The 12640-nt window shown below is 44.8% G+C and overlaps 1 long non-coding RNA gene across 1 annotated transcript in view; it reads left to right on the forward strand.

The window, feature by feature from the left end:
• Positions 1–8626, forward strand: part of LOC146862296 (uncharacterized) — a 69014-nt gene extending 60388 nt beyond the window's left edge. The window contains exon 3 of the long non-coding RNA XR_014978415.1: positions 7774–8626. This is a non-coding gene — a long non-coding RNA (uncharacterized LOC146862296). The remainder of the gene's footprint in view (positions 1–7773) is intronic.
• Positions 8627–12640: the final 4014 nt, after the last annotated feature.

Below are 12640 nucleotides of genomic sequence, written 5' to 3' on the forward strand. Positions count from 1 at the left end.
TCCGATTTGAGGCAGGCGTGTCTACATCTATGGATCCCTGCCTGTTTGAATAGGGGTCAAAGTAATAAGTCTTTCTTTGCCCATGCTTGGGCAACTGCATATTATATGGACAAGGTCTTCTAGTCCTTGATTACATAGGTGACAGGAGTTATCATCTGGCATCCTCTTCCAAGTTTTAAGGTGCGGCAGGATCAGTATTGAGCCTCGCTGATACTTTAAGAATCTTTCTTTCAGCGTGATGTTGAACCTTGCAATTAGGTATGGTTGTGGTTTAGCTGCAACATAGTCATTGAGTACAAGCCAGACATGGGCCCTTTTTGAAAGTGCGGCCTTGTCTTCTACAGTTGAGAGCGACTTGATCGATTTAGAGACCACTTTCTTAAAACTGGTGTGTGTTGCCATCGATTCCCATGCAATTTCCAGACCTAGCTGTTTTAGGGGGTAGGCCTGGGCGGAAAACTACGGTACGCTTGCGTAGTATGCATAGTTTGTGCAACTACGAGCTACGCAAATCGCACGTAGCACAGTGCAAAAACGCGTAGCGAAGCAGGCAGTTTTTGCTCTCTCGTGGTCCTAAACGTCAAGTTGGTGACTGCGAGCGAACAAAATCAACATCCCGGCGAGACTTTTTCATTGTTCGCGATCCGCAACATCCAGTTGCTGATCGTGATCGTAGGAAATAAACCTCCCGGTGAGATTCTCAACGTGGGGAGGTCAGGTTTCTCATTGAGAGTGGTCTCGTATGCTCACGACCGCTTGTGATGAGGAACTACCAGTCCGTGTTGAGAAAGCTGCCGCTCGAGTTCAAATCTACTCGAGCAGCAGAAAACGACCGCTTGCATTGTGCATGATGCCGTTCGCAATGATTGCACAATGCAGACAAGCATCCGGCACGGTGCAATCATTGCGAACAGCATTTCCCTACCGCACTACGCAGATAACGTAGCTACGCATAGCGTGCGTAGTGCAAAGTGCACTTCACGTAGCTACACATAGCACGACTACGGAAACTACGCCCAGGGTTATTAGGGAGTCTCTGAGGTATATTGCTGCTGGCATCGTTCCCTTTTGTTTCAGTTCAACCCAGAGATGCCAGTTTAGAGTGTTTTCCTCTGCTCCTCTGATTTTGTGTCAACATTTTATATAGGCCCCCCTTCTAGCCAGAGTTTGTTTTTGGAGCCCATACTCTAACCTTATTTGCGCAGGAGAGGTGTATTTTGGAGTGTGGAAAATCGCTCTATATGTCCTGGTTGTTATCCTTTCCACAGTTATTGCATCTCTTCCTTGCATTGCTTCACTCCCATATATTATTGTAGGGATGAGTTTGGTTTGAATGACTTCAAGGAGAGGTGTCAGTGAAGGCCCGCAGAGTGATTTGTTTAGGGACTTCATGGTGAAAGTTTTGATGCTATCTTTCCTTCGTAGTGCTACTTTCTGAGGATGGCGCCAGAAAGAACTCCTAGGTATTTATATTCCTTTATCAGTTCTATTCTTTGAGTGTCCAGGAACCATTCAAATATTTTCTTCTTTGACATGTTTATTATTGCCATTGTTTTTGTTTTCCCTAAGTGTTTTCTCAATGCATTTTGGGTCCATATCCAGACATGGGGCCTAAACTGGAGCTGTCCTGGAACATTAACAGTCTGCTGGACTGCTGGAAGTGCACTGTGTCCCTGGGATACCCAAATCGATTCTTTCCGCCACCCTGATGCTACAAGAAACACACCTGCTTGGTAACCATTGTGCGTTCGTTGTACGCCAGGGCTATGACAGGGTCTTCCACTCAAAATATGCACAAGGCTCTCGAGGGTTTGCAATCCTCCTTCGGTGCTCCTTCCCCATGAGTTACCCAAGAAACAATGGACCCCCAGGACTGTTTCTTTGCCCTTACCAGTACGGTATGTACTGTTAACCTTCTCTGTGCCTACTCACTGCTTGAATCTTTACAAAACCTGGCCCTTTGTGAGTTACTGACAGCAGTGGGGAGTGACTTTTAATGAAGTCCCAAACCCTGAAATAGACACTACAGGCGATCCCTCTGCTTCCCATCGAACCGGAGCCTGTCGTCTCTCAGAATGGACTTCAGCTCTCAGACTTTGTGACATGTGGAGGGTGTGGAACTCTTGCCAATGTCAGTACACTCACACCTTCACAGCCCACCATACACATTCTTGCATATATCTTCTATTCATGACTGCTCAGGACTGCTGTGAAGTGTCTCAGATCCAGATCCTTTCATGCAGTATATCAAACCATGCTCCTCTTCTTCTCTGCTTCGGTTCCCCCCAGATGGGACTCGTCCTATGTGACACCGCCTTGTACCGCCAAGATTAACCTTACACTTAGGCTTTAGAAGGTGATGTACCAAGTTTTTTTCCAGATTAGAGAGAGCATATCCGCTCAGTTGGCACATTATGGGCTGCCAGCAAAGCCGCCACCAGAGGTCATGCCAAAAGCCGGATTAGAGTGCAGCCGGATTAGAGTGCTGGAATGGGCTTAATCCCAACACATTACTTAGCTGGTAACCTGTGTCCTTCGAGTCGCGTTTTGCCGCTGATCCTTAAAGTGATATAACCTGGCAATCAGAACTAGTGCTTGAGGAGAGCCATCTCCTGTCACTTGAGGCAGCAAACAAATGTGGAGATCCTTCATGGCCAGGGTGTATGGATAGGTAGACATAAAGGACAAGCTGCTATATTGACTTTTCTCCTGCCCACTAATGAATCGAATAATTGAAAGAAATTAGGGACAAGCATGGCCACACTTAGTATGCTCATCATGATATTGCACAAATCTCCGCTGACTATTATAGTCAGCTGTACATGGCAACTCTCAGTGCGGAAACTGAGTCAGACCCTCACTTTGTGCAGAACGTTCCCCTCCCTTGGCTGTCTCATTTGGAGATTCAAATACTGAACCAACCCTTATCAGTTGAAGAAAAATGAGCAGGCATTTTGGCTGTGACTTCCGAGAAGACTCCTGGCCCTGATGGGTTTCCCACAGAACACTACGCCAAGTTTAGGGATACCCTGATACCCTGACTCCTCACTCTCTAAGAAGAGGTTGCTAAGTTTCGGTGTCTTCCTACCTAAGATAGACACAGCCACTATTGCGGTTCTTTCAAAGACACAGCCTCCATCGCTGTCCTGTACTGACTACCATCCTAGCTCACTCATTAATGAAGAGGTCAAGATTTATGCTGCAATTCTGGCTACCAGACTCAAACAGGTCCTCTTCGCTCTTGTGCACCCTGACCATTGCAACTTTATACCGGCGAGTAGCATGTGGTACTGCCTTCAACTTCTGCATGTTGTTCTAGCTCACCGTCATCGGCTTCCTTTCCACCTAGCATTGCTCCTAATTGACTTTGAGAAAGCCTTTGATACAGTGGACTAGACTTACCAGGAACATGTGTTGGTAAGAGATGGTTATGGCACTGTTTCCAAGGTTGTGTCCATGCACTTTACTCTAGCCCCAAATCGCGAGTTTAGATCAACAGTATGTTCTCCAATGCCTTCACTATTTGGTGGGGGACCCGACAAGGATGTCCTATGTCTCCCCTCTGTTTTGCTCTAGCAATTGTCCCTCTTGCATGCCTCATCCAAGGTGATGCTCAGAAACAAGTACAGCTGTGGGATGGATACACGAGGACCGAAACGTACTTTACGCAGACAATGTCCTCCTTTTCCTGGCACACCCTGTGGTGATTGGCCCATGATTCCTTCAGTGTTTGCGGATGATTCAGGCCTGCATGTTTACCTGGCTACATCTGTTGTAGTGCCTTTGGCTCCTACTCAAGACTGAATAGACTGGCAGGAGAACATTTCCATGTGCTGCCTCAGCTTCCAATATCTGGGAAGATGTGAGGCGCTCTACCCTGAAACTCACCGAATCTCTTAACCTCGGTCCCGTGGTGTGAAAAGCTAAAAAGGACCTACACAAATGACAATCCCTACCATTTAACGTGCTGGGTAGGATCACTTTATACAAAATGATGGTTTTGACAATATTTCTTTATGTTTTTCATAACCTCCTTATGCTTCTACCTCATCAATGGTTTTGTGATATGGATAGACTGTCATCATTCCTCTGGCATAATTCTAGGACTCACCTATTGTTCCCTTACTGCTAATGCGTTCCATGCGATGGAGGTCTAAGGTTGACCAACCATTACCTACACTGCCTTGCATTCCACCTTTTGGTGATCAATGATGTCCTTTATGGTTGGGGTAGTCCGGCCCAGCCTACTGGCTGGAATGGATGTACCTGGGATTTCCTAAGATTATGGATATACTAGATGAATCCACATTCTCCACTGCTATCCCTGAGGTAACTAGGGCAGTAATTTTGGCCTGGAGGCACGAGCTTCAACACATTAAATGGGGTAACAAAGTTGTGGCATGGCACATGGTTGACGGAAGCTACCACACTGACAGGTTTCGGGAGATGGGACTTCTTCGGCATATCACTACTAGGTGACATATGGTCCAGAATTCTCTTACACTCATTTCAGGAGCTTGAAGACTTCTATACATTCTGGGTTCACACCTTGGTGTATTGTAAGGAGCAAATGAGTATCTATACTAAAGACCTACCTATAGCCTCAAGACCAAAAGATTTTTGGGCACCGCTGTCCCTGTTCTTGCTGCAAAACCCTGACCTATAGGCGACATGATAATACATACATGAAGCAGGTATACAACCCTAAAATGAACCCTCTGGTCCGCAAAACTGTAGCTGAGATGTCAACTGTGTATGTATATATAACGCTGTACTTCCTGACTTTGGGAAGACGGGATGGGGGAAATGTTGGTTTTACTATGAAAACTCGTTTGCACTTTTTATGGACAACTGTATAATTGATGCTCTCTGCACTGCTGTATTTCTTATGTTCAATCTAATAAAAATAATAAAAATAAAAAAAAGACTTCTATGCATTCACCTTTTCTCAGTTTTACAAATACCTACAAATACACCATGATTACATGTGCACATATCCCGTGATGCCTCTCATCCTGGATTTGTTCTCCTGGAGGCCAAACTCCTCATGGGTGCGCTGCGGAGCATATTGCCGATTCACCCCACCCTTATCATCAATGCCCCTGGTATGCTGGATCACTTTATAGCATGCTGGGAGAACTGGTTGGCCCCTCTTGAAGATGGAGACTGGAGGGACGCCATGATGGTGCCTTGCATCAAAAGGTTCTCCTCCTGGCTCTGCCTGATCTAAACTTATTATCTCTACTGTACCTATGCCACACTCACCTAGTTACACCGGGCAGGCCTTCTTCCTCCTCCCACCTGTCCACACTGTCCCTCACCCCTGCTGAATTCTACCACACTGTATGGTTATGCCTGGTGATCCACAAATTCTGGGCAGCCGTGACCAGGGAACTTTCAGATGTATTGGGCTGGGAGGTGCAACTTTCCCCATTGCTGCTGCGGCTTGTGGTGAGGGAGGGTTCTGATGTCTGATGTCTCGAGAGCAGATCAGACGTGTTGGGGTGCAGCTGCCATGATGGCTAAATGCAACATAGCACAACAGGAGAATCCCATGTATGAAGCCTGGGGTGTCTTTTGAAACACAAAAACATATGGGGGACTGTACTTTATTTTCTGCTTATTTCTGATTATTTTGTGCTTCTGACAGGATGCCCACCTGGGCAATGCCCAGGTACTTAATTATTTTCATAGGGGCCTCCCTTAAAGTATTTTATTTCCCATTTGTAAGAAATTGGGTTACTGACTGAGTACGGTGAAGCCCTGCTCAAGCAGGAACCACAGTCCTTGTCAGGGTGAAGTCACAAGGAAACCCAAAAGAAACCTGTGCTCAACCCTTCAGTAGCTTGGTACAGAGTAGCAAGGCTTAGGTCGAAGGCAATGTTTAAAGTATTTGTGCAACACTTCAAACAGTAACATAGTGAAAACACACCGCAAACTATCCCACACCTGTTTAGAAAAAAAGTAATCTTTAATAAATAAAACAAGACTAAATGACAAACATCAAATCAGTAGAACCAGAGATATGCAAGTTTAAAGATTTCATTGAAATGAGTGCCAAAAAGCACACAGTGCCAATTGTGGCTATCTGGCCATGCCAGACCTAGACAAGGTCACAAGTTCAGGCTGACTGTGATTGAAGCTGTCTACAGGTATCCCGTTAGGCTTGCTGATCAAAGTACATTAAAACCTGGTTTGAAAAGTGTTGCGAGTGTCCATGTAGAAGATGCGTCACACAGCTGCATCGTATTTGAGATGCGGCATGGATGAGCTACACGATCCTGCGTTGATGTCGATGATCCCAACAAAGGGGACTTGAGAAGTGAAGTCTGCCATTGAGGATGTGTTGCGGAGTCAGGGTAATGCACCTGTTCCAAGGAGCAGTGAGGATACGATGTGGAACCTAGTGGTGTCATCGAGGCTGCAGTCAGCAAGATATTTGAGGGCCTATAGCTAGGATGCATCATGCAGAAGCGGTTCTGATGAGGCTATGGGCACCTGTGCTGGTCTTTGCGATGGAGAAGATATACAAAGCAGCAGAGATGTATCAGTGCTGCTTGGGGCTGCACCGTGCAGCGGAGGGGATGCATTAGCTCCCCTGAGGCTGGCAGGGTACCTTAGACCCACTTCCAAGAGTCCAGCACTGGGGTGACACCACCTGGAAGAGTAGACTCACAGATTGCAGAGTCCAGGCGCTGGGGTCAAGGTTATTGGAACCTTCTGTCCCTGAGACTCAAGTCAGGAGGACAGCCAACTAACTCGTGGAGTCACTCTGGTGGACATGGGATCAACAGATGCAGGTTTAGTCCTTCTCACCAAGGAAGGATGGCAGCCAGCAGCAGTTCAGCACAGCAGGGGATCAGTCCTTTAGAGCAGCTCCGCAGTTCTTCTTCCTGGCGATTTGGATAATGCAAAAAGAAGCATACATAATTTTGAAATCTAATGCAGTGCTTTGGAGCCTCAACGAAATGTCTGAGCTAAACCGACTTTAAATAGAGTCTATTTCTATTTATCAAATCATAGATGCTGCAATCCTTTACAATTTTTTAACTGTCCAATTCACCGACTTAGTTACTACAAATACATGCATGTAATGGGTGGTTGATAGTATGCCTCATTACAGTGCCTTGAATAAACACTTCATTTGACAAGCAACTAGTTCAGCCTGTACTCTGGCAAGAGCCAAAATTGCTGCCACGCACTTTAAGAATGAACTGCAAATAAGTAAGCTCCCCTTTTTAAATGTGTAAATCTTTCTATTCTCATGAAGGTTTTTCTTTTTATTAATAAAGGATGTGTTTGTAATTGAAAGGCAACAGCACATATTCAGAGGTTAAATGTTTCCACTTGTGATTTGCAACATTGTTGTTGCATGTTAGAGTTAACACACCAGGTGTGGCCCCAGTTGATCAGTCAGAGGCATTCAAGGCACACACACCCACAATGTTTCATTTCCAGTGCTTCCTGCTAGGATAGAATTATTTGAATTTAGAACTCAATTTAAAAAGAGCAGAGTGAAAACTTGTATGCCTGTTAATTATGCTTCAGGATGCATGTAAGTTCTGGAGCACCTGACATTTAAAATTCACTTGAGATAAATGACTGTGCCTAGCATTTCAGGCAACATTTAAATCTTCTTGTTCAAGTTCGATGTTTTTTAGAAAACCCATTGTCAACAAGTGTGAATCATGTCGGGTGAATACAGAAATCATTTTGTTAAAGTAAAACATGTGTCCAGTAAGCTTCTTAGCTAAAATACTTCTGTTTCTACAGATACTGAGTAGCAGTGAAATGAACCTTGAAGCTGTGCGCCTGAAGGACAATCAAATTAATTTTACAACATCACGCAAGTTGAGTGATGCTGTGGGGCTCAAGGAGATCTTAATTAAAAGGAGTAAGAAGTTCATCACCTAATATATTGTATATATTTCTATCCCACTGATCCCAGACAGTCAGGGTTCTGAGGAGAACGCTAAATACCACAAGAGGTTTGAAACACATCAACGATACCCTATGGGGATGCCTTTAAATTGAGTCATCTGGCCAGTGGGCAATCTCAATGAACTTTCATGGATCCCTCTATAACCAATCATCTTGGAACTCCCAAGAGACATTAGCAAATAGAGGTTCACATTAAACAGAATGACAGTGATGGTCACCTCTCTTCAGTGTCAAAATGTATTAACTTTCATTCTTGAATGCATTAATATGTTCCTTTAAAGCACATTTACGTACGCCTATTTGTTTTTTGTGTGTCATGGTTCAGTTCCGAGCAGCCTTGTCTAGAGCTGTGGGGTAAATCATGTATTTGGAATATGTTTAAGTGGTCCCTTTTCATGACAGGTTGAAAATCTACCATAAATGTTGAAATGTTAATAAAAGATATGTGATTAAATTCAAGGGACAAGATGAATCAATTTTCTTGTCCTTGATTCTAAAAAGAAGAGGATTAAAAAATTACACCTAGATCCTGCTTGTCTTCATAATTATTAGTGTCCCAATCTGGCTGGGTAGGGGCCTTTGTATGTAACTATCTCGAAGTGGCGTTTTTTCAAATGCTAATTAAAAAACGAGTTTACCGTAGGAGAGGATTGTTTTTTACAATTTCAAAGATACCAAACATGAACTGGTGACCTATTCCCATTGGGTAGTTACAGCTTACTAAATGTAATGAGGTAACTCCAATGTTATTTTATGTGAGATATAGGCCATGCTGTAGTGTAAAAGGAATTTAAGAGTCCTGGCAATGACAAACAACCTATTTTATTTTTCACTACTGTGAGGCCTGCTCTTCTCATACGATAACATTGGGAATTCCTTAATACACTTTAAGCTGTAATTCCTGATCGGAGAAGAGTAACTTTTTCATATTTCATATTTTTGGAATTGTTTTAATAGATACTACTTACTGGTGATGTTGGATTTAATAATACTATTTTAGAAACGCCACTTTTAAAAAGTGAACATTTCTCTGCATTTACTGCTCTGTGTGCCTGACAGTCTGTCTCCAATACACGTCAGGGGTGGGTGACAGCTTTGTGCATTCTCTCTAGACAGTCACAACACAGGAAGGTTAGGTTTGTCTGAGTACCCATCTACATACATCATCATTCTGATGGTCTTGCTTGGGCACGGTAGAAGGGAGGGGTTAACACTTCACTTAAATAGGTAGTGTCCTGTTCTCACACAAAGAACTGGTGTACCCCCCCATAGATAGCTTGGCAGACAGGACTGGGCTGTAAGGGATCTTTGTGCACTTCAGAGAGCTGACCTGAAGTGACCCCCACATCAAAAGCACTTTTGGGTATAACTACTGGATCTCTGACCTACTAAAATCAAACACTTCTAGATCTTGAACTGAAGCTCAGTCAAAAGGACTACTGTGCTGCTTTAAGGAAGGAAAGTTGGAAGGTATTATTTTGTCTTGTGTTGCCCTGCTGTCTGCTGTGCTCTGAACTCTGCCTTCCCTCCAAATGATCTCAGATGGCTTGTTGGCTAGCTTTCTGTCTCTTGAAACTCAGAGAAATCAAAGTCTCTACCCTTGCTTCTGTCCCAGCTTCACTGGAAGTGGCCCAGATGTTATCAACATGGATTTCAATGCATCTCCTGTCTGCTGGTAGCAAAACCTGTGCATAAACCCGATTGCGGGAGGAAATCGGCACATCTCATCGCAACCAGCACTTTGTCTCTCAAGATCGACACATCGGGCAGCGTATCATCCACCTGTAGCTTGGTGAGATTGTCTCATACCTTCAACTGCATGGCAGAAACCAGTGCATCACTCGATGCATCTTGACTCGGGCACTTGTTTTCAGAACTAATGCACCGCCTTCATGGAGTGGAGAAGAACAACGCATCTCGTTGTTTGCAACCAGGAAACGTACTTTATTCACCTGGGCCTGCGTGGGTCCTGTAGCCAGCCTGTGCCTCCATGAGATCAGCCTGAACTTTGACTTTGTACTGATCCAGTGTGACTTAAAGTAACCTTTTTAGTACTATATTCTTCTAAACGCTTTATTGCATTAATGCTTTTAAAACGAAATACCTCAACTTCTATACATTGGATGTTTGTCATTTTGGTCTTGTTTTGTTTATAATATAATTAATAAATGTTTAGGTCGAGCCTGGGCAGCACATGCGCTGCAGCGAGTTATGCAGTATTGGAGTATGCACTTAAATCCTCGCCCACTCTCCGCCCATATTTTTCATTTGCTTGTGTCATTGTACTTCATAAATTCTGCCATCCGATTCATAAATATGCTTGTTAGTCCCTCCTTAGTACCGCCTTGTCTTAATTTGTAACCTCCCATGAGGACTGGCCCTTTTACTTTTCTTGTTACACGGTACATGTTATTTAGTCTGTAAGCACTATTTTCTTTAATGAGTTTCTCTTACAGTGGGCACGGCAGGTGCTGCTTCAGCTGGTTTTAAAAGCAGCGGGCACGCCGTGCCATAGCTTTAACAATGGTGGCCTGCTGACTGCTCAATATTATTCCTCCTCTCACAGCACGGCGACCACTTTTATATTATCAACATGGGCTCCGCGCTTTAATCACCCATAATGTCCACACTAATATACCACACTAATATACCACGCAGCTCTTCTTCCACTTGCCAACTGGACCGCACTTTCTTTTCAAACATAGGTGCTAGCATACACGGGCTGGTCGTTGGAGCAATATTCACCCCTCAGTGCAGGATAAATTATGGGCAAATTATGTAGAATGAGAGCGGCATTCCGTTGAGGATACCGAACAGCCCCCTGCCAAGCCTGCTTCTCCCTAACTCTCTTTCTGCTGCCTTTACTTAGAGCCCCCAGCAGGACAAAAGCTGAGCCTTCCTTAGCCAGCTAGAAATTCCATTCCTAACAACCACCCTATGGCAGGTCTAATATAATTCATGCAAAGTAATACAACAAGCAGCAACACAATTTCCCTTGAAGATGGGGCTCTAGTAGTTGTCAGGAAACTCCGTGTCCCACCCCCCTTCGTGTAACATGTTCAGGGTTATTCCCCATTCACTGGTGACTGCATCAAACTATTAGGCCATACTCAAAAGTTGCCTTTAGACTTTTCCGGATTTCAGTAAAAAGTATCTAGTGTGCCACAGTACTTTCAGCAGTACATCCCTAGGGTCCCAAAGGCCCAGTTTCAATCTTACCTGCTCCGGCATTGTGACAGTGTTCAGAGGTGCAGTGAGTACTCTCTCCTCTGTACTCTCAAAACCAGATCCTGTACAGTGAAGTCGAACCGCTCGTGATGGATGCACCAGCATCTCTCAACATAGTCTCTTCGTGTCGAGCAGCCCTGCCGGTCAGTTTCCAGCGATCAGAGTTGCCCCAGCTAGGGGGACGCAAAAGGCAAGTTGCTCTTCCAGTTCCTGACATGAGCTCTGGTGAGGATGCAAGTTTCTCCGCTGCACACTGATCATAGGGGAAACAGGAAGGTGCTAATGGCAGATAGACCCTCAGATGACAACAGTAATTCTCTTGTCCAGGCCACGACCCACACTGTTGCCCACCGCAATACCAGCAGCCCCTTCTGGCATACTAATTTGCCACTTTGCTCACTATTGGGTGTAGACGTTTCGGTGCGATCTCCATAAACACGATAAATAACAGTCTGAAGCTCTGGACCATTTAAGTTTATCACTGGCCCGTTCTGGCATACAGAGTCACTACGGCAGGGCTGTGTGGGCCTAGTGCTTCCTGCATGGTGCTCTTCACATGGCAGTAGCCTTTCAACACTTTGAGGGTAACACTCTGGGCGTCCCTCCCCGTCCAACAAGATCACAATCCGTGAGACAGGCCTATGTAATGGTGCACAGGCGTGACCTGTGTTCGCGAATGACCAAAAAATCTGCATTAGGTTCAGTTGGGCGCTGAGGGCAGGGATACACGTCTTTACCATGCAGAGGACTTTTACATCCCAACAGTGACCTCAGGGTAAGGTTTCCTCATTTCCCTGGCTGCCCCTTTAGGTTGGGCACAGGAGCTCTTTAAAAGTGGATATGGCTGGAGTGAGAAGAGATAAGCCAGTCCCAATCAAATGTTTACTTCAATAAACTATTTAGTAGGCCCGGGTGGAGTCCGCTGAGTTCTGCTACGTGAAACTCAGCAAAGTGATAAACTCTGCAGAGTTCTGCAAGTGGTGGAGTGCAGCTTGAACTGTCGTTCGTGCTGATATTCCTGCCGCTCGAGGAGAAATTCTGTCTCAGCGGCAGCTCGTGCTCATAAACTTACTGTTGGTGAGTGCGAGCAGAAAAAAAACTCTGCTGCACTGCGTGAAGCAGAGGTTTCTGCGATCCGCAAGCTCCACGGAGAGCGGCTTGCAGAAAACTCCACAACTCCACGAATGGAGCAGAGTTCTCCGCCCAGGCCTACACAATAGTTTTTTGTCAATCGCTTATTCATCTGGGACAATATTCAGCATAACACTTTCAAAAAGTGTACAATTCCCTTACCATTTGTGGTTTTGTGTAACACGTTAACATATGCCATGATGACATTCAGGGGACAACTTTTTAATGATGATTTCTTACACACGCACGGCCGTATAGGGGCTTGGATATTTATTGCAACTTGAATTCTTTTAAATAATTTAAGTTTAGCCAAGTGAGTGTAGCAATGATTGCTCCAAGT

Source organism: Triturus cristatus, chromosome 2_2 (assembly GCF_964204655.1).
Source record: "Triturus cristatus chromosome 2_2, aTriCri1.1, whole genome shotgun sequence".
NCBI classification, from domain to species: Eukaryota; Metazoa; Chordata; class Amphibia; order Caudata; family Salamandridae; genus Triturus; species Triturus cristatus.